Genomic DNA, 17,760 nt, shown 5'->3' on the forward strand with positions numbered 1-17,760 from the left:
TTTCTCAGCACCACAGATTATTGATAAGGTTTCAGTCCTTCTGACAGATTTGAAGCACTCTTGATGAAGGTCCAGAGGGACTGAAATGTTGGTGTTATCATAAATTGTGATACTGAGCCAGAGCAATGTGTGGGGATTTTCTTTTCACCAGACTGAGCTGACATTTTCTAACGCACCTGCTTCTTAGATAGTTGGATATCTCCTTTGAAGAAATGATCTGTAAAGCATTAAATCGTCATCATTGCATTATAAAGGCCGGCCTCTATAATGATGAATCACTGAATCGCACGCACTGCAGTTTAACTTATCACCATGTGTTTGTTTGGTTTCCACTCCACTAGCAATCTTCTTACAAGCATTCATGGAATTAACACCCCGATTGTGCCATATTCATCAACCGTTAAATTGCCTCACACGAAAAGTGAAATTGTCTGTGTAATGCAATCAATTAAGAGATGCAGTTGGAAAGTGGAATGAAAATGAGTGTTCACACAGACACTGCTCTGCTGAGCATTTTTCCTCCTTTTCTTTCTGTTCTTTTCTTGCTGAAAACAGAATATAATTGTGCTCTGTTTGAATAGACTTTGGACAACTCGAAGCCTTTATTTGGTCTGAGAGGGACATTTCTGTGAGGTATTTCTGTTCAATGAATGGATGCCCAGTCCTGGAGTCGCTCACTGGTTCTGGGTTCTGAATATCTACCCTACTGCTGACTGCTGGACTGGTGCCACAACAGATTCATCCAACACTATTCACAGAACCACTTTTAGCCTAGAGAAACTGGCAGTTATATAGTGCTGTATGCAAAGCAGGGTCACAGGCTCTGGAGTTGGTGTTGGATTTAAGCTGGAGAAGAACTGCATGACTCATCCGTAATCACGCAGACAGAGGCTCTGATTTTATCGCACATGGCAAAGCGCCTTCCCATCCCTCAGAAACCTCAGTAAGCCTATCTTACACAGGGGCCGCCACTGGTCAAATGACCTCAGGACTACACTAAATTGAACACTGTGTAATTCTACTTTGATAATTCTCTCATTATCATAAAGCCAATAGAATGCCAGAAGAAGGAAACTTACCTTGGAGAATATTTTGCATATATGCTGCCAAATGAAATGGAACTCAGGAGGCAGACCGCATACAGCTCTGGACTGAATAAATGACCGGAGAGACAAATGCCATGTTTACAACCAGAAAGCGTGTCTGTGCCACAAAATAAATATCTGCAGGAGTTCGTCTACAGCTCCTTCCCATTTCTCAATGCATATTTATGCTCCCAGATGCATATTTTTCCAGCTGCACAGAATATTATACATTCCATTAGTGTGAATTAGTATTCAGTTTTGCTTGCAGATGCAAGTTTTGTGCAAATGTCAGACTGGCCTCTGCTGTTGTGTAATCCCCTTAATCGCCACGTAATGACCTAATTAGTCCAGTTTCACTCCGATCAATGTTAAGCGCTTACAGACGGGAGTCATCCTCGGATTGATGTTTGAGTTTAATAAGAAGGCAGATTGGTTCCCTTGTTCATATTCGTGGTGGTGATATGTTTGTAAATCAGGCAGCTTTTCAAGAGCATTTCGAAGCTGGGTGTTCAGATATAAAGTGTCTATGCCTGTGAATTGAGTGTGTCACTTTTGTCGTGATCAGACTATGTATGTATTGCCTCAACTTGCTGTCATGTACAGTGCTCACTATCCAGCAACTTCATTATTTGCCCAGATACACACTAAAACCCCAGTATGCTAAGTTGACTAATAATACATTTTTTTTTATTTACACCATGGTTTTAGTCTGAATCTTCACTGTAGATCCTTAGCTGACTTGTTATATTTTATATGTACTTAAAATCTTCATCAGCCAAAGGAAACAGCACCACACCTGTCACTTGGTTCCCTTTGTCACTCAGCACTCTGTGAAACCTTTGTCACCCTCTGTTGTCTCCTTCTATGCAAGAACTGTTGAAGGTTTTCGTTAATTATTTCAGTCTGCCCGCTCCCTCCTCCACTTCCTCCTCTTTGCCTAGCACTGTGGAGGGAGGCTGCAGTAGGGAACTAACTGTAGTACTAATAGCACGAGATAGATGACTGGAAGTTCCTGTATTCCCATGGCTGTGATTCAGGAGATAGAGCAGGTTGTCCACTTATCAGAAGACTTACAGTTTGATCCCCAGCTTCTCTAGACAGCACACTGAAGTGTCCAATTGGGCAGGATACTGAACCCCATATGGCCCCCAATGGCCGTTCCATCAGTGTGTGAATGTGTGTGATTGTGTGTGTGAAACAATGAATGTGACTTGTAGTTGTGAAAGTGCTGTGAGTTGTCAATGGGCTAGCAAAGTGCTACAGAAATGCAGTTGATTTACCCACTGCCTTTTTACACATGACTGCAACTCCCGACCTAACTTAAGGAGGAAATCAACAGTCTTACATCAGCAAAACCAGCTAAGGCTGATTGTTGATTTTAAAAAAGAGGCAAAGACTCATATGTGTGTCTACATCAGTGGAGCTGAGGTGGAACAGGTGGACAGTTTTAGGTTCCTGGGAATCAACATCACAGACAGCCTGTCCTGAACATCATACATCTCAATCCTGGAAAAAAAAGGTTCAGACACAGAAAAAGGGAAGCTTAATAAGTCAAATGTTATTGTGCCAAAAACTTCTACAGAGGAGCAATTGAAAGCAGCCTGACTGGAAACATGACAATCTGGCATTATGGGATGTGCACAGCTGAGGATGGGAGGACTCTACAGTGGGGGATTAAAACCACCGAGAACATCGTTGGTATCCATCTACTAAGCATCAGTGATACTGTGGAGCTGAGGTGCCTCAGAGCACGGAGGATACTAAAAGACAACACCCACCCCAACCACAGCCTGCTCCCCCTCTGCCATCAGACAGAAGATACAGAAGTGTCCACTGCTGTACCACCAGACTAAAGAGGCTGTGAGACTGCTTCATTCATCCTTCTGCAGAAGAATCTACCTGAACTACTTTCTTTTCAACTAGAAAGTAAGTAGTTCCCACACGAAACTGTTCAAACAAGGTCTGTGGATTATCTTGGGTAACTGGGTCATGATGTTTGGAAAGAGACGCTGGTTTTAAATTTTTCAAATGTATTTTTTGGTTGCTTTGGGTACCATTTAGTCCTTGGAGAGAGGGCAGATATTTCCTCAGCCAATATCTCCAAAACTCTGCAACTCACACCAAAAAACTCTAGCTGGATAAATAACACTACAGGCAAGGGGGTCAATATGTATTTTTGATTTTGGGGTGAATTGTCACTTTAATCTTGAGGCTTGGGGAAAGCTATCAATTATTTTCAACTCAAATTTGTTTGTTTGTTTTATTTTTTTCAAGTCAAAAGTCATCAAATTCGTGACACGAGTCTTACTTGAGTTCAACATCTACACCTCTGGCACTTTCACACTCAACTGGTGTGGTCCTTCCACTTATAATCCACCTGTAGCAAGTCTTTTCAATAAAACAATAATAATTAATGTGACTGCATCCTTGCAGCCAGTAACACTCTATCAGAGATACCTCGTTCATACATAACCTGATTATCAACACTCAGCTGCGTCAGTTGTGACGAGAGGCCACATAGAGGGAAAAGCAGCCTGTGTGAGAGCAGGTGAGAGCAGATGGCAGGCTGATTGAAAGGATTAGTACAAATTAGTGGGAGGCTGTTACCTATAAATGCATGAAAATATATCAAACAAATGGGAAGCAGGTGAAAGTAGCAGGTATTAGGAAGTGTGTGTGTGTGTGTGTGTGTGTGTGTGTGTGTGTGTGTGTGTGTGTGTGTGTGTAACTGCCTCGGTGAACAAGGTGAATGCAGATATGGGTCAGGGGAGAGCAGATGATGTATTAACTCAAACAGGAAATGCATCTGCTTCTTCTGCAGCTTTGGGCCACAAACACACCTTGAAGGCAGAAAGCAGTGAAAACACCATCTGCCCGTCTCATCCTAAATAATAGCCAGAAACTGGATGGATACGATCCACCCAGAACACAGCAGCAAGAGTGAAGAGACGAGCAGAGCTGTATATTCTGTATTCATCAGAGAACATCTTCAGTCAGACGAACTTTGAAAATATTATCAGTATTGTATTGTTGCCAAAGGCTGATTTATGGACTAATGGTGGGGTAATAAACTGTGAGCTTCAGTATTTATGAACTTATTCCACACAGACACATTTCATTTGAAGGAGGGGAGGCTGATTTATTACTCGGGACCTTGGTGAACAAGGCTCTAAATCACAAGGCAATCATGAGAGCATATCCTCTTGACATCCATAAGGCTGGTGAATAACAATGAGCTCCATGTGTGTGTGTGTTAACATAATTCTAGTTGTGATTTACATGTTGGTGAACAAAGGAAACACCTTTTTCTATGTTCTTTTTTTTTTTATACCTAGCTAATATATGTGATTTCAATACTAAATGACTGATCACATCATGCAGTAATATATTACAGAATCCTGCTTTTTGAGCCTGGTTTATATTTACAAAATTAACTTGACTTCTCAAAAAAAAATGCATTACACAGTCTCTCTGGGAAGTCACAGCCTTTTTTTTGGGATTGCTGCCGCCTAAAATGCCTGATTTCATGGCAACTAAATTCTGATGCCATTGCGAGGTTTTTAGACTTCTTTGCAATGAAATTGTGAGAGCAAGTGAATAGTGCAAAAAAAGTTAAGTTTTGGAATTTTCATTAAAAATCAAAGCCTAATACAAAAATGACAAATAACAATAATAATTTAAACAAAATATGCCTTATTTATAAATAAAGAACCTGGGGGGTTATTCCACAAAGACACAAAATCAATTTGGAGCTAAAAATGAAATTAACAATGATGAACTTTATGTTCCTTTCAGTACCCCTGACATAATAAACAAACAAAAAAAAAAAAGGGTAAATAACACCATTGAAGTGGTTCGTTGAGACGTACATGGTTTGGATTTTCATAGTCACTTGCTTCTTTAAAGTGATCACAACTGACTTTCTGATTGATTCATTGCATGTTGCATCCAGAACACACCCATGAATTAATCAAGGCACTTGTGTGCAGGTGATAAAATGTATTCCAATATGGCATAGATGGATTTGGACATGCCTTGAATAAATTAAAACCTTGTGCTCTGCGGTTGGAACCATGCACTTTAGATAAGACATGGCCCTAATTTTTCCAACCAAGTTCAACAACAGAAGTTGGGAGATCTCAGTCTCTGCTGAACGAAACATTGAGACTGATTGTAAGTCAAGGCTGGTTACTAAAAATGTGTCATTGTGGCAAAGTGTAGCAGGAACTACCTCAGCGGTTTTCAGCATGTAAATATGTATGTGGACAGATTTTGTCAACCCAACAGTGTAACAACTGGGCCAGATGCAGTCACAATGCATCACAGATGTATAGTTGAAGTTCATCAATGCATTTATATTAAGTAGAGTGGACAACTGTAATGGTCTCTTACCTGGTCTCCCCAAAAAGACCATTAAAGAACTACAGCTCATTCAGAATGCTGCTGCTTAAGTCTTAACCAAGACCAAGAGAATAGAGCACATTACACCAGTCCTAAATTCTCTGCACTGGCTCCATGTCAGCTATAACATAGATTTTAAAGTGTTGCTACTTCTCTATAAATCACTGAATGGTTTACACTCAGAGTACATTTCTGATGTGCTCCACGAATATAAACCGAGTAGGGCTCTGAGGTTCAGGGACTCCGGTTTATTAGTTCAGCTCAGAGTCCAAACCAGACATGGTGAAGCAGCATTTAGCTGTTATACTGTTTGTGCCTGGAATAAACTGCCAGAACATCTTTGATGTGCTGCTAATGTAGCAATTTTTAAGTCAAATTTGCACTTAATGCACTCTAATCCTGAAGTGGAACTCTTGTCACTCCCACTGGGAGCGATGTCTTGAGCTTACAGCTGAGCTCTACTGTCAGGTTTGTGGTCTACAATTTTCTGAAGTCACTGACAATGTCTTTTTATTTCACTGACTGTATTTATCTCTCTTATGCCTCTTTTATATTACTTTTCTTTAGTGATTCCCTTTTAATTACTGTTTTATGTAATTTTTCCTTCTTGTTAATTGTATTTATCATATGGATGATCTTTTTAACTGTGTGACGCACACTGAATTGCCCCTGTGTATGAAATGTGCTATATAACTAAATATAACATATATAACTTGCTTGCTTGATCAAAATGCAGTCGCGCAAGTTCAAAGATGGGTGCATCTTTCAACCACTGTTTTGTATGGATGCACTGTTTCATGAATTTATTTACATTAACACATCCTGCCCAAATTGCTCAAATATTGTGAAGGTCCCTCTACAGCTGTAACTTGTTGAGGCATAAACTCAACAGAGCTCTGAAGGTTTCCTGTGGTATCTGGCACCAACACGTTAGCAGCTGATCCTTTAAGTCCTGTACATGATGAGGTGGGGAAGCCCATGGATCGGACTTTTTGTTCTAGCACATTCCACAGATCAGATCAATCTGGAGAATTTGGGGAACAAATCAACACCTTGTCACCACCAGAACACCTTCTTCTATTGCTTGACTGTCCAGCTCCAACACTCCTGGGCCGATTGTATGCACTTTCGATGGTGGACAGAGGTCAACATGGGTATTCTGACTGGTCTGCAGCCCTCACTGACACCTTTCTAACATAGCCAGCATTCACCTTTTCAGCAGTTCGTGCTGCAATATCTCTTTTTTGGGATCAGACCAGATGTGCTAGCCTTCACTCCCCACAAGCATCAGTGAGTTTTGGGCACTCAAGAACCTATCCCCAGCTACCTGGTTGTCCTTCTTTGGACCACCTTTTGGTAGATACTAACCACTGCATACCAGGTACACACCACAAGACCTCCTGTTTTGGAGATGCTCTCAGCCAGTCGTCCAGTCCACCATTCCAAAGTTTGACCCTTGCTAAAGTCGCTCAGGTCTTCATGCTACCCATTTCTTCTCCTTCCAACACATCAACTTGAAGAAGTCTTAGACTTGAACTGTTTGCTGACTCTTTTAATGTTGTGATTGATCAGTATGAGTTCTACTATCCAATATACATGCATTTTACAAATATAATTGTTTTTTCTTGCCTGTTGTACAGAAAATGAAAGCTATCTTTCATCTTTCAAAGACTTGAACTGATCAGAAATTGCTTTATGACACCAAAACTGTGTTCCTCTCTTAGAACATGACCTTTGCTTCCATTTGTTCCGTTATCAATATGCCTTTTTATGACAAATACTGGCTTTTTCCAGCAGTCACACCTGCCAGGTGATCTAATCTGGAAGAATAGCACCCACTCACAGCATCCCCCTCTGACATCAAATATGCTTTGCAGGAGTTGCTGATTAGAAGCTGCTTGATGTGTTTTGCCACAGAGAGCAAAGGACGCTCTCCTCACATTCAATCAAAGCTGGGATTCACAATCAATAACTCATTGAATCATACTCAATTTTTCTTTTATTTTTCTTTTTATTATCAGGATGCTGGCTGTGCATGTGTGTGTGTGTGTGACAACAGGGCCCAGACTCACCCACAGGTCTATAAATGATATACCACATTGCACTGGGGCATGAATAGAATGAGTCTGGTGGCCGTGTTGTGTTCAAGCCACCATTAAGCCTGCATGGCTCCTGATTCAGTAACAACACATAATAAATCATTTCAGAGCGGAGAAGATAGAAGCAGGGAGAGTCGTCTTTCTCTCTCCTGATCTTTGTCTTATTCTAACCTCCTCTGTACCTCCACTTCACACTGATACAGCACTGTGAAATGTATATCAAGCTCTGCAGAGACCAGAGGGGAAACAAAGACAATAAATATAGGCTCTTTTAGGATTGATAATAAAGACTGATTTCTCACAGAACAGAACAGTTAGTTTTAATGGGATTTGAGCTAAAAGTTTAATTTTCCAAAATAACAATGTAGTGACATGAATGTAAAGCTTTTCTCTCACACAGCACCCTGATGTTTTCATGGCAGTGCAAAGACAGAAGTGGTGTAATCAAAATGCAATTTTCCTCTCTCTAACTAACCATATACTGAACATTTTAGTTTCATCCTGTTTGTTTCCACAACACTTTCTTTTGAATGTTATTAAGCACAATTTTGAGTTCATGTAATGCAGATGTCATACATTTTGTGTTGTTTGTCTTGTGCTGGTGGTGGTATAAGTATGAAAGATTTGAGTTTTCCATGCCGCAATACAATCAAATCACACCAAAGCAAAGAAAATGAAGAGGTGTATCATATTTCAGTGTTTTCCAGCAGAGGAAAATACAGACCTGACAATACAAAATGGCAAATATTAGCCCCCAGGTGCCAGTAATGCTATTTGCACCCAAGGTGGAGTTTAGTTTCATTTATTTTATTTAGAAAAGGACAGCATGCAATGTGAAATGAAATCATGATTACACCAGATTTAGTGTGATGCTGATTGATCTGATCTGTAGTCAACCACATAACACACACATTGTTACGGCCACTGCCATGTCCTCTTCCTCGTGTCTTAACTATGTTTGTCATGTAGCTATGCTTTATGTTAAATACAGTGCATGAAATCCGGCCTGTGGTTGGGTCCAGATGATGGGGGGGTTGTGGCCTACCTCCGCTACGACCCCTATGTTGTTAAGCCTGCTGATTGGTGTCCTTTCATTCGGAAGCCGACACCATATAAGCGCGGTAAGCATGTCAGTCAGGGCGGCTGGCTTTTCCATAGGCAGCTTGCCACAAGTGCCTTGTTATTTCATTTAGAGTAATATGTAATATGTTGTACGAGGCACTAGATATATGTTCAAAGGGACCTGGCCAGGTAACAGTTTCAACAACTGATAGAGTCGTCACACACTTAGTAGGATTGCAGTTTGTATGAGGATACACTAGGCATAGGGGTGCTGACTCCTTGTTGTACTTATGATTTAAATCTGAGAAGGATAGTTTGTTAAAGTTTGGTTCTTACATCTTTTCTTTGTGGCACTTTAAGTAGTTATTAGCTCCCCCTTCAGTGAGCCTTCCTTTTGTTATATTTCTTTCTTTGTGTTGAGCAGCACTCGTTGGCCCTATCACCTGTTTAGGTTTGTTCTTTCCTTTTGTATTATTTGTCAGGTCACCAGCTTGTGTCAATAAATAGCTTTCACTTTACAAATTACATCTGGTTTATGTATGTTCCCTTTTCCACCACGCGCTAAGGGTTGTAATAAAGATCCAATGAATAAAATTTAAAGTGCAGAATACAATAAATGCAGGCAAATGTAGTCAAAATACCTTCCAAAATACATAATAGCTACCATACAAAGTGACCAGGCTACTTGGAGAATGCAGCACATTATCTATGCCAAAATGAAAAACCACTGTGAAAGGAAAGTGTTTTAATGTGAAAGGCTCTCTGTCACGGCCACCAGCTTGTGTTAGCTATGGTAAGTACCACACATGATTCAGCCCCTGTGGTATGACTGATTCTCCCCCCATCCTCATTAAGGGGTTTTGAGGTGCTGCAACATCACACTGCTTTTGCTTCTGATTATTATGCCCAGTGTAATGATTGCTGCCTGGGTGTCTATGTCTTTGTGACTTCCTTAGTTGCGGATGTGCTATTGAAAGAATTTTGTTGTCACCACTGTTGCAAGTTTCCTCCATTTGGAGATAATTAAGGAGGCACTGATAAACTGGCCAGTGACCAGAACCAGTCAGTCAGCGCCTCACACACATGCTCTGCACAAGGGTGACATCATGCACACAACGACACAGACAGTAACGTCACAGCAACAACTTTCTAAACTTTCTAGCTTTTCAGACAAATGTTAGCCATGAGCATTCTATTATTCATATAATCTCTCCTCCTGTTCTGGCTGAAGAATAAACAACCTGTGTTGATGCATCTCCTCAAACATTTCTCATCTAGACTCTTTTAACTTCTGTTTTTCTTGCTGCACAACTCTATTACAGCAAGGTGTTGACCATATCTGTCTCTGGTTTGTTTACATCTGCTTCCATGGGATCATGTAAAATCATGTTTTCCTAATGAGATCATGCTCCCTTTGCTAAATGTTCTTAATATAATAATATAATATGGCCTGTCTGTAACCTGTATGTAACCCTGAATATTTTATCATCAACATCCAATTTAATTTTATATTAACGAAAAGTTACAAAAATGTTTGCGTATTCTGTCAATTATTGTTCTTAGAAAGACTGAAAATTGGATTTGGCCAAAATTAGAATCAGCAGGTCAGACCCATTAAAAAAAAAACAAACAAACAAAAAAAAAACAACAAAAAAACAAAACAAAATGGAATTTGGAATTGACCCAAAAAATTGCAGCTGTACCTCTCTAGTGATAATGACTTTCACTTAGGACTTTTCCACCAATATGGAACCTACCCTGTTCCACTTACATGTAAAGCCCCTGATTTTGAAATGTTCAGAGCATTTCCATTTGTTTAGAACCTAAAAAACAGCAGGTTTCCTTGGGAACCAAAGTGGGTATGTCATATTCTACAGGCTGCTGTGTGTCCTGCAATGTCCTCTGTCAGTCGATGACATCCTTGATTACAATGGTTCCACTTGAAACTGATAGAAACCCAGGCTGGTTCACTAGATAGTGCCAAGGTTCCAAGAATCTTTATAAATGTGATTCTTAAAAACAGAGCCAATTTCAAGAACTTTTTTGATACTGTGCTGCTTCTTGAGACATTTTAGAAAACTTCATATTGATAGAAAGGTTCTATTTAAGAGATATTTAGATTCAACAGCTGTCTTTCTCCCAATTTCTGGCAGTAACCAGAAACCTGATTGTGTTTTGTCTAATTGAACACATTTTTTTAATTACTTTTTCACATGTGTTGGAAAACGTTTTCCTTCAGTTAATGAAATGAGGTTTTACAAACTGTATTTTGTGTTTAAGTATTTTTGACAGGGCAAGTTTGAAATTTGACCAGCACAGCTCTTTTTTTCTCAAAGGTGAGGACTTGTACCATGTCGAACTACACCCAACAAATTCACAGCATCAAAAAGAACAATTGTCTCCTCAGCATGTGATCTTTCATTGCAAAAGAACAATTAATAGCCTGCCAAAGCAGCGGAGAGCTGGCAGACCATAATTTGATTCCTGCCAGCTGCGTGGGAGGCGGTCATTGCTGAATGCATCTCTTTCTTTAGAGGAGTCCTTGAACAGACAGACGCAAATATCAGGCGGAGCTGTTGTCAGTGCACGAGGACTGCAAAACATGGCCTGCACTCACTTGTATTAATTACTGCACTACTGACAGGAGCGCTGGATGGGATTTCAGAGTTATAATAAATGCTGAGTAGGAATTATCATATCATTTACCCCTCTGTTTGTCATTGAAATCAATTCACAAAAGCCATCTGTACAAAAAACAACCTCATAAATTCACAGCCGGGTTTACACTGAACATTATTAATATAATTAACAGGGGTAATGGAAGTAGTTAAAGGGAAAATTCACCGCTTTTCATTTGGATGTCCAATCAGTGTTGATGACAAATGTAGTTAAATGAAGCAATAAATTCCTCAGTGCATGCTATATTGACCTAGTTAGCTGAATTCTATATTGTATGCGTTCCACCCTCTTCGCTATTGGTTTCCTGCCTTGGCACCTGTGAAAAAAATCTATGAACTCACTGCCCAATCAGGGGGTACCATCCTCCCCCTATAAACCCTAGTGTATGCATTGCTCATATCGTCTACTCTCAGCCCCCTTTGAGGAAATTGGATCACTGCAAACTTTGTTTCACCATCTTGTGTCGCAGAAGAAATTCGCTTCATTAGCTTCACAGAATTATCAAGACATTCTACCAAAGTCCACGTTCAACACTTGTTTTGCCCGCTTGGGTCAGCAACATCTGGAGGAGCGTGAACAACATTGATGATGTGAACTGCAGTTCACTGGATCTGCTAGTTCCCTCCACACAAGCCTGAGACAGTAGTGGAGCAGCAACTCAGTCCAAACCATCGACCGACTATGACAAGGGAGATCTGTGAAGAGGAGGATCTGGAACACTTTTCCACTTTGTGTCAGTCCATCTCAGATGAGCTCAGATGAGATATTATGGATTGTAGATGGTGAAATCTTTAAATTCATAGTAATTGTGCATTGGGAAAACATTGTTGGACCATTTTCTCCACACATTTTTTCACAAAGTGGTGAAACTCATCCCATCCTAGAACCATTTGAGCACGCCCTTTTCATAGCCAATCATGGTACTGTCATGTACTACCAGTTAACCTCTTTACCTGTGGAATGTTACAAACAGGTGTTTTTGAGCATTCCACAACTTTCCCAGTCTTTTGTTGTTCCTGTCCCAACTTTTTTGTGGTAAGCATCAAATCAAATGAGCATATATTTACAAAAAATAATGAATTTTATCAGTTTAAACATTAAATACCTTGTGTTTGTATTGCATTTATTGATAATGTCTCTAAAAGGATTTGCAAATCATTTCATTTTGTTTTTATTTACATATTTTACATTGTCCCAAGTTTTTTTTTTTTTTTTAAGTATCTCCACGTTCAATGAGACGTAAAGCTGTTGATACTGTTATGATGATATGAGCTATGTGATAATAATTAAAACAAATAGGCCATGTGGGGGTGTCTCTCTCTGTATGTGTGTGTGTGTGTGTGTGTGTGCGCACACTATTGATGAATGGAGATGATCAGTGAGTCCAAGGCGAATGATGCAGTGTCTGATTCTCCAGCGGGGATGTGACACTGGAATAATGGGAAAGCCATCAGAGTAAATGAGGTGACCCGACCTTCCTCCTCTGCGTCCCCTCCACCCCTTCAACACCCCCACCACACACACACACACACACACTGCACCAGTTGCTGTCATCTATTGCTGTTTGTTCTCCCTCACCTTCTTCACCTGACATCCCCACTCTAACAGTTTACTGATCCAAACTCAGAGCTGTTCTCCTGCATGCTGAACACGCTCAGCCTCATTGTGATTCTGGATTACATGACTTGTTTTACGTGTGGCTCAGAGAACATCACTCATTTCAGTTTCATAGATTAGAGTTTTCTGTGTGATTAAAATGGATCATCTGGGAAACATGAATGTGAAGGAATGCCATAGAAATGTGCCCATTAGATTTGGAGATACACTGCCTGGCTAAAAAAAAAATCACACTATCTAATATTTCGTTGGACCACCTTTGGCTTTGATTATGGCACGCATTTGCCATGGCCTCATTTTGATAAGCTTATACAATATCACATTTATTTATGTCCAGACTTGCATTCATTTTTCTCAAAGATCTTGTATTGATGATGGAGAGTCGGACTGTTGTGTAAAGTCTTCTCCTGCACATCCCAAAGATTCTTAATGGAGTTCAAGTCTTGGACCCTGTGGTGGACAATCCATGTCTCATGTTCCCTGAACCACTCTTTCACAGTTTGAGCCCGATGAATCCTGGCTTTGTCATTACCCTGATGGCCCCATCACTCTGGAGCAATGGAAAAAGGTCATGTGGTCTGACGAGTCCAGATTTACCCTGTTCCAGAGTCCAATCTTTATCCTCCCTAGCAAATTGAAGCCTTTTGTTCCAGTTCTGTTCCATTACTTTACTGAGGGTCCTGCTTCTTTCTCAAAGTATTATGCCATAAATAAGGATGTATTGTGTGAGTGTAAAGGGCCAAAAATGGGTGTGTTACAATGCAAATCTCCAGAGTTGGTGCCATGAGTATTGCACAGACATGACGGTGCACTTCCCAAAACTTTGGACTATTTTTTTTAAGGTACTTGAGGCTGGTATTCTTTTTATTTAATCTTTAAAACCTGATTTAATCTGAAAATCCTCACAGACATAAAAACTCTCTTTTGAAAGTGTCTGGGGCGAGATGGAAGCAATAACAATGAGACAGACAAGATAAAACAGATGATAAAGCTGATAAATTGACACCAGTGTGGAAGGCAGGGGGTTATCATCACAGGAGCATAAGTATCCATAAAAACTATTTCAGACAACGGTGAGACAACCTTCCACTATATCCTTGTTGTCATGACAACATTTTCCCACAGTTCCAGCCAACATTGTGGTGAACTGAGGGAAATTCTAAACACCACATGATGAATTAATTATCCGAAGGCCCAAAGAAGTACTTAGAGGTACCACACTGTCTCCATCGCCACTTTACACGAATGCTGCTTTTATTTTAGCGTGCTCAGAGGACTCAGAGAGAAAGAGGAGAGAGCAGGAAAAAGCTATTTTCAGGTTCTCTCCCTCTCCAGCAAAGGTCAGCTCTCTTTGAACAAAATCATTATTTTCCCAAATCTCTGGCCTGAACATGCAGGTGTGCACACTTCACATAAACACGCCGTCACGCCAACACAGAGAACACATGAACAATGCAACACCCACGCACGCAGGCACACATCCAGAGCTTCATCCGCGCTGCCTCGGCACCTGACACCAGCGCTCCCATTGGCTGGCTTGTGGGCTCGCATTCAGAACGAAGGTTTGAAGTGAGAAGTGTTGGAGGAGAGTGATGCGTCCTGCTTTGTGTTCTTGGCAAGCAGAGGCAGAGCGTGTGCCAGCTGCTGTGCCTCGAAAAATGACATCCCACAGTGTGAATGAGCAGAGCAGAGCAGGACTAACCAAGCACGGCGCACTGTCACTCTCACTGTGGAATATGTGCCGGAGCGATGCAAACCGCCGCCGGCACAGATGGAGAGGTTTATAATCATAATCTGACATGTCATGTCAATTATTGATCCCTCCCGCGGTACAGCTGTGTGAATCAATGATCATCATTATGTACACTGTGGTATTGTGTGCCTCAAATGTTGATTTTCAAAGCCATGTAAACCTCTTTTCTGTTGAAAAGCCTGTTATTCAAGATAGAGGATGAGTTGCACTAACTAGGATTAACTTTGAAACTGTATTGAATTGTGGTTTATCTTGTAATTCTTCTGCCACAGTGTTTCTGAGAAAAGGCAGGAAAAGCTCAGGAGTGTTTGGAGACTTAACAACGGTCACACTAGCTGTTTGTTTTCTGTGTGAGGTGGTTCCGCTTTTGGACGCTTAGCAGCTCATGACAACTAGAGCTGCAATGATTAATCAATTATTAATTGACTATCAATTAATTGCCAATCGTTTTTAAATAATTGATTAATTGTTCTAGACTTTATTTTTCAAATGTCCAGATTCTCTGATTCTTCAGCTTCTTAAATGGGTACATATTCTGGTTTCTTTACTTCTGACAATAAACCAAATAAGTTGACAAACGACATTTGAAGACGTTATCTTGGACTTTTGGAAACTGATCAACATTTATCACCATTTTCTGACATTTAATAGGCCAAACACTTAATGATTAATAGAGAAAATGATCAACAGATTAGTCGATAATAAAATCAATCATTACAAAAAAGACTCAAACACTGGGACATTGGGACATCATCTTCTTCACTGCTGACCACATGATGTTCCTGATCAGATGGTCAGGATTGAAGCCTCCACTGATTTAGATAATGATCAGACACTTTTTGGTCAAGCTATTGAAAAAGAGGGAATTACTCGACCCTTCCCCTCAACACACTGAAAACAGAGATACTTTTGTATCCGAATATTATAAAGCATCAATGCAAGTCAAAACGATTATAAACAAACATTGGGAAATCCTAGAATTTGGATCATTTGTTATCCTCTAAACCAGTGGTTCTCAAACCTTTTCTGACATGCCCCCATTTCAACTGCTGGTCTAAACCTTGGTTTTGTTTTCAGGGAGGTAGAAATGTCAGAGATATTGTGATCAGTACTATGTATAAGGATCCTACACATACTAATTAGCTTGTTCCACAAGTGCATGTAATTATACATGTAGAAAATGTGCACACTATTCAAATACATTTGATACCAAATACATTTGATACCAAAACAATTCATTAGCTGTCTCTCTGCTAATGTCATTGCTATTTTGAAATGCCCTTGTGGTTTAATGTATGTGGGCCAGAGCGTCATCTCAGATTGAAAGCTGCTGAACATACAGCTGTCATTAGAAATGGGAACATTCATTATGCCAGTGCTACACTGGAAAGAAAAACCCTGGATTGGCTTTAAAGAAGGGATGTTTTGAATTGAACACACTTAAACCATATAGACTCAGTGAAACATTCTTTGAGTTCTTTTCTGTTTTATAAATGCTCTTTTTTTTTTATCTCCCTCCACAGGTCATTTGGACCCCTAGTGAGACCTGAACCACTAGGTTTCTATTCAGCTGCCTGTATAATGGTATGAGGTTAAATTACATATAAAAGGTTAAATTACATAGAAAATGTGCTATTCTTGTAACTCTTGATGAATTTTACTATGTTTTGATCAATGTAATTTTGTGTAAAATTGTCATGCTCTTTGGATGAATCTGGAATTTATTTCTTTTTTGAAAAATATATGGCACTGAAAAAAGGAAAAAGGAAATGACTGAGATAATTAATCACATGATCTTTGTGGGTGCTCATGTGATTCTGTTGACTTGCAGAAGCCATGGGTGAAACACACTTTTGTTCTAAAAAGACTCACAGTAAAGTCAGTTCAGTGTGTACTGGTTTATATATTGTTACTGATGCTTTGATGAGATTTTGGTGTTTCATTTGTAGTTTACATGTTATGACAGTGTTTGTACTACAACACCAGAGGGGCATTTTGTGTGACTATTTGATCAATTGATTCCATATTTAACATTACATAACATCTTCAGTTTGATGCACATAAGTATTGTATGTATTGTGTTGTAACTATTGTAAGCTTATGGCATGTGTGCTGTGACGCGGCATAGCTGCACCTGGTGGAAGTTAGGGGTTAGACAGCACAGATGGAGGTGACTGACACACAGGATGATGGTAGCTTGACTGATAAGACAATGAAGTATACTGTAGAGCTGCGATGATTAATTGATTATTAAATTATTCACCTATTTTGACTGATTAATCGGTTCAAATATTTTAAAAAAAAAATCCAAATACTCTGATTTCAGCTTCTTGAATGTGAATATTTTCTGGTTTCTCTACTCCTCTCTGACAGTAAACTGAATATCTTCTGAGTTGTGGACAAAACAGGACATTTGAGGACATCGTCTTGGACTCCAGGAGACACTGATAGAAATTTTTCACCATTTTGTGACATTTTAAAACAAACTATTAATCAAGAAAATTAATTGACTATGAAATTAATTATTAGTTGCAGTACACAGCCACTTTACCCTGAGATTTTTCTTCTTCTTCTTCTTCTTCATAGATGGCCTACCTGAAAAAATGGTGAAATGCTGAATTGTGTGCAGTGGCATTGAGCAGTGACTTGAGCAGTGAGGAGGATCAGCCTTTTAATGTTTGTGCAGCCACTCAAAAGTTGGAGGATTGCAGGCATTCAGAATGCATATATTGCATGTGATGACCAGCAGTATGACAGTGATGGTTCAGAAGTGAGCACCTCCTCATCAGATGAATCCAGTGATATAAGTACTGATTTGGCTAAATGAGCTGTTTAGAACAAATCACACCTGTTGATGAGATCTTCTATGTATTGGCAAAACATAGACATCGGCTGCCTACACTGTTAACTCCTCGCAAAGTAGAAGCACAGGAATTGTGTGGTGGTCACGATCTATATTTTGGTCTTGACTCTGGAATTTTGAAACATGTTCGCAATATCCATATGAGTCCTCCAGAGAAAGTGATGCCATGCTAAATTTTAACATAGATAGTATGCCATTGTT

Source organism: Lutjanus erythropterus, chromosome 22 (genome assembly GCF_056507025.1).
Source record: "Lutjanus erythropterus isolate fLutEry1 chromosome 22, fLutEry1.hap2, whole genome shotgun sequence".
Taxonomy (NCBI): domain Eukaryota; kingdom Metazoa; phylum Chordata; class Actinopteri; order Lutjaniformes; family Lutjanidae; genus Lutjanus; species Lutjanus erythropterus.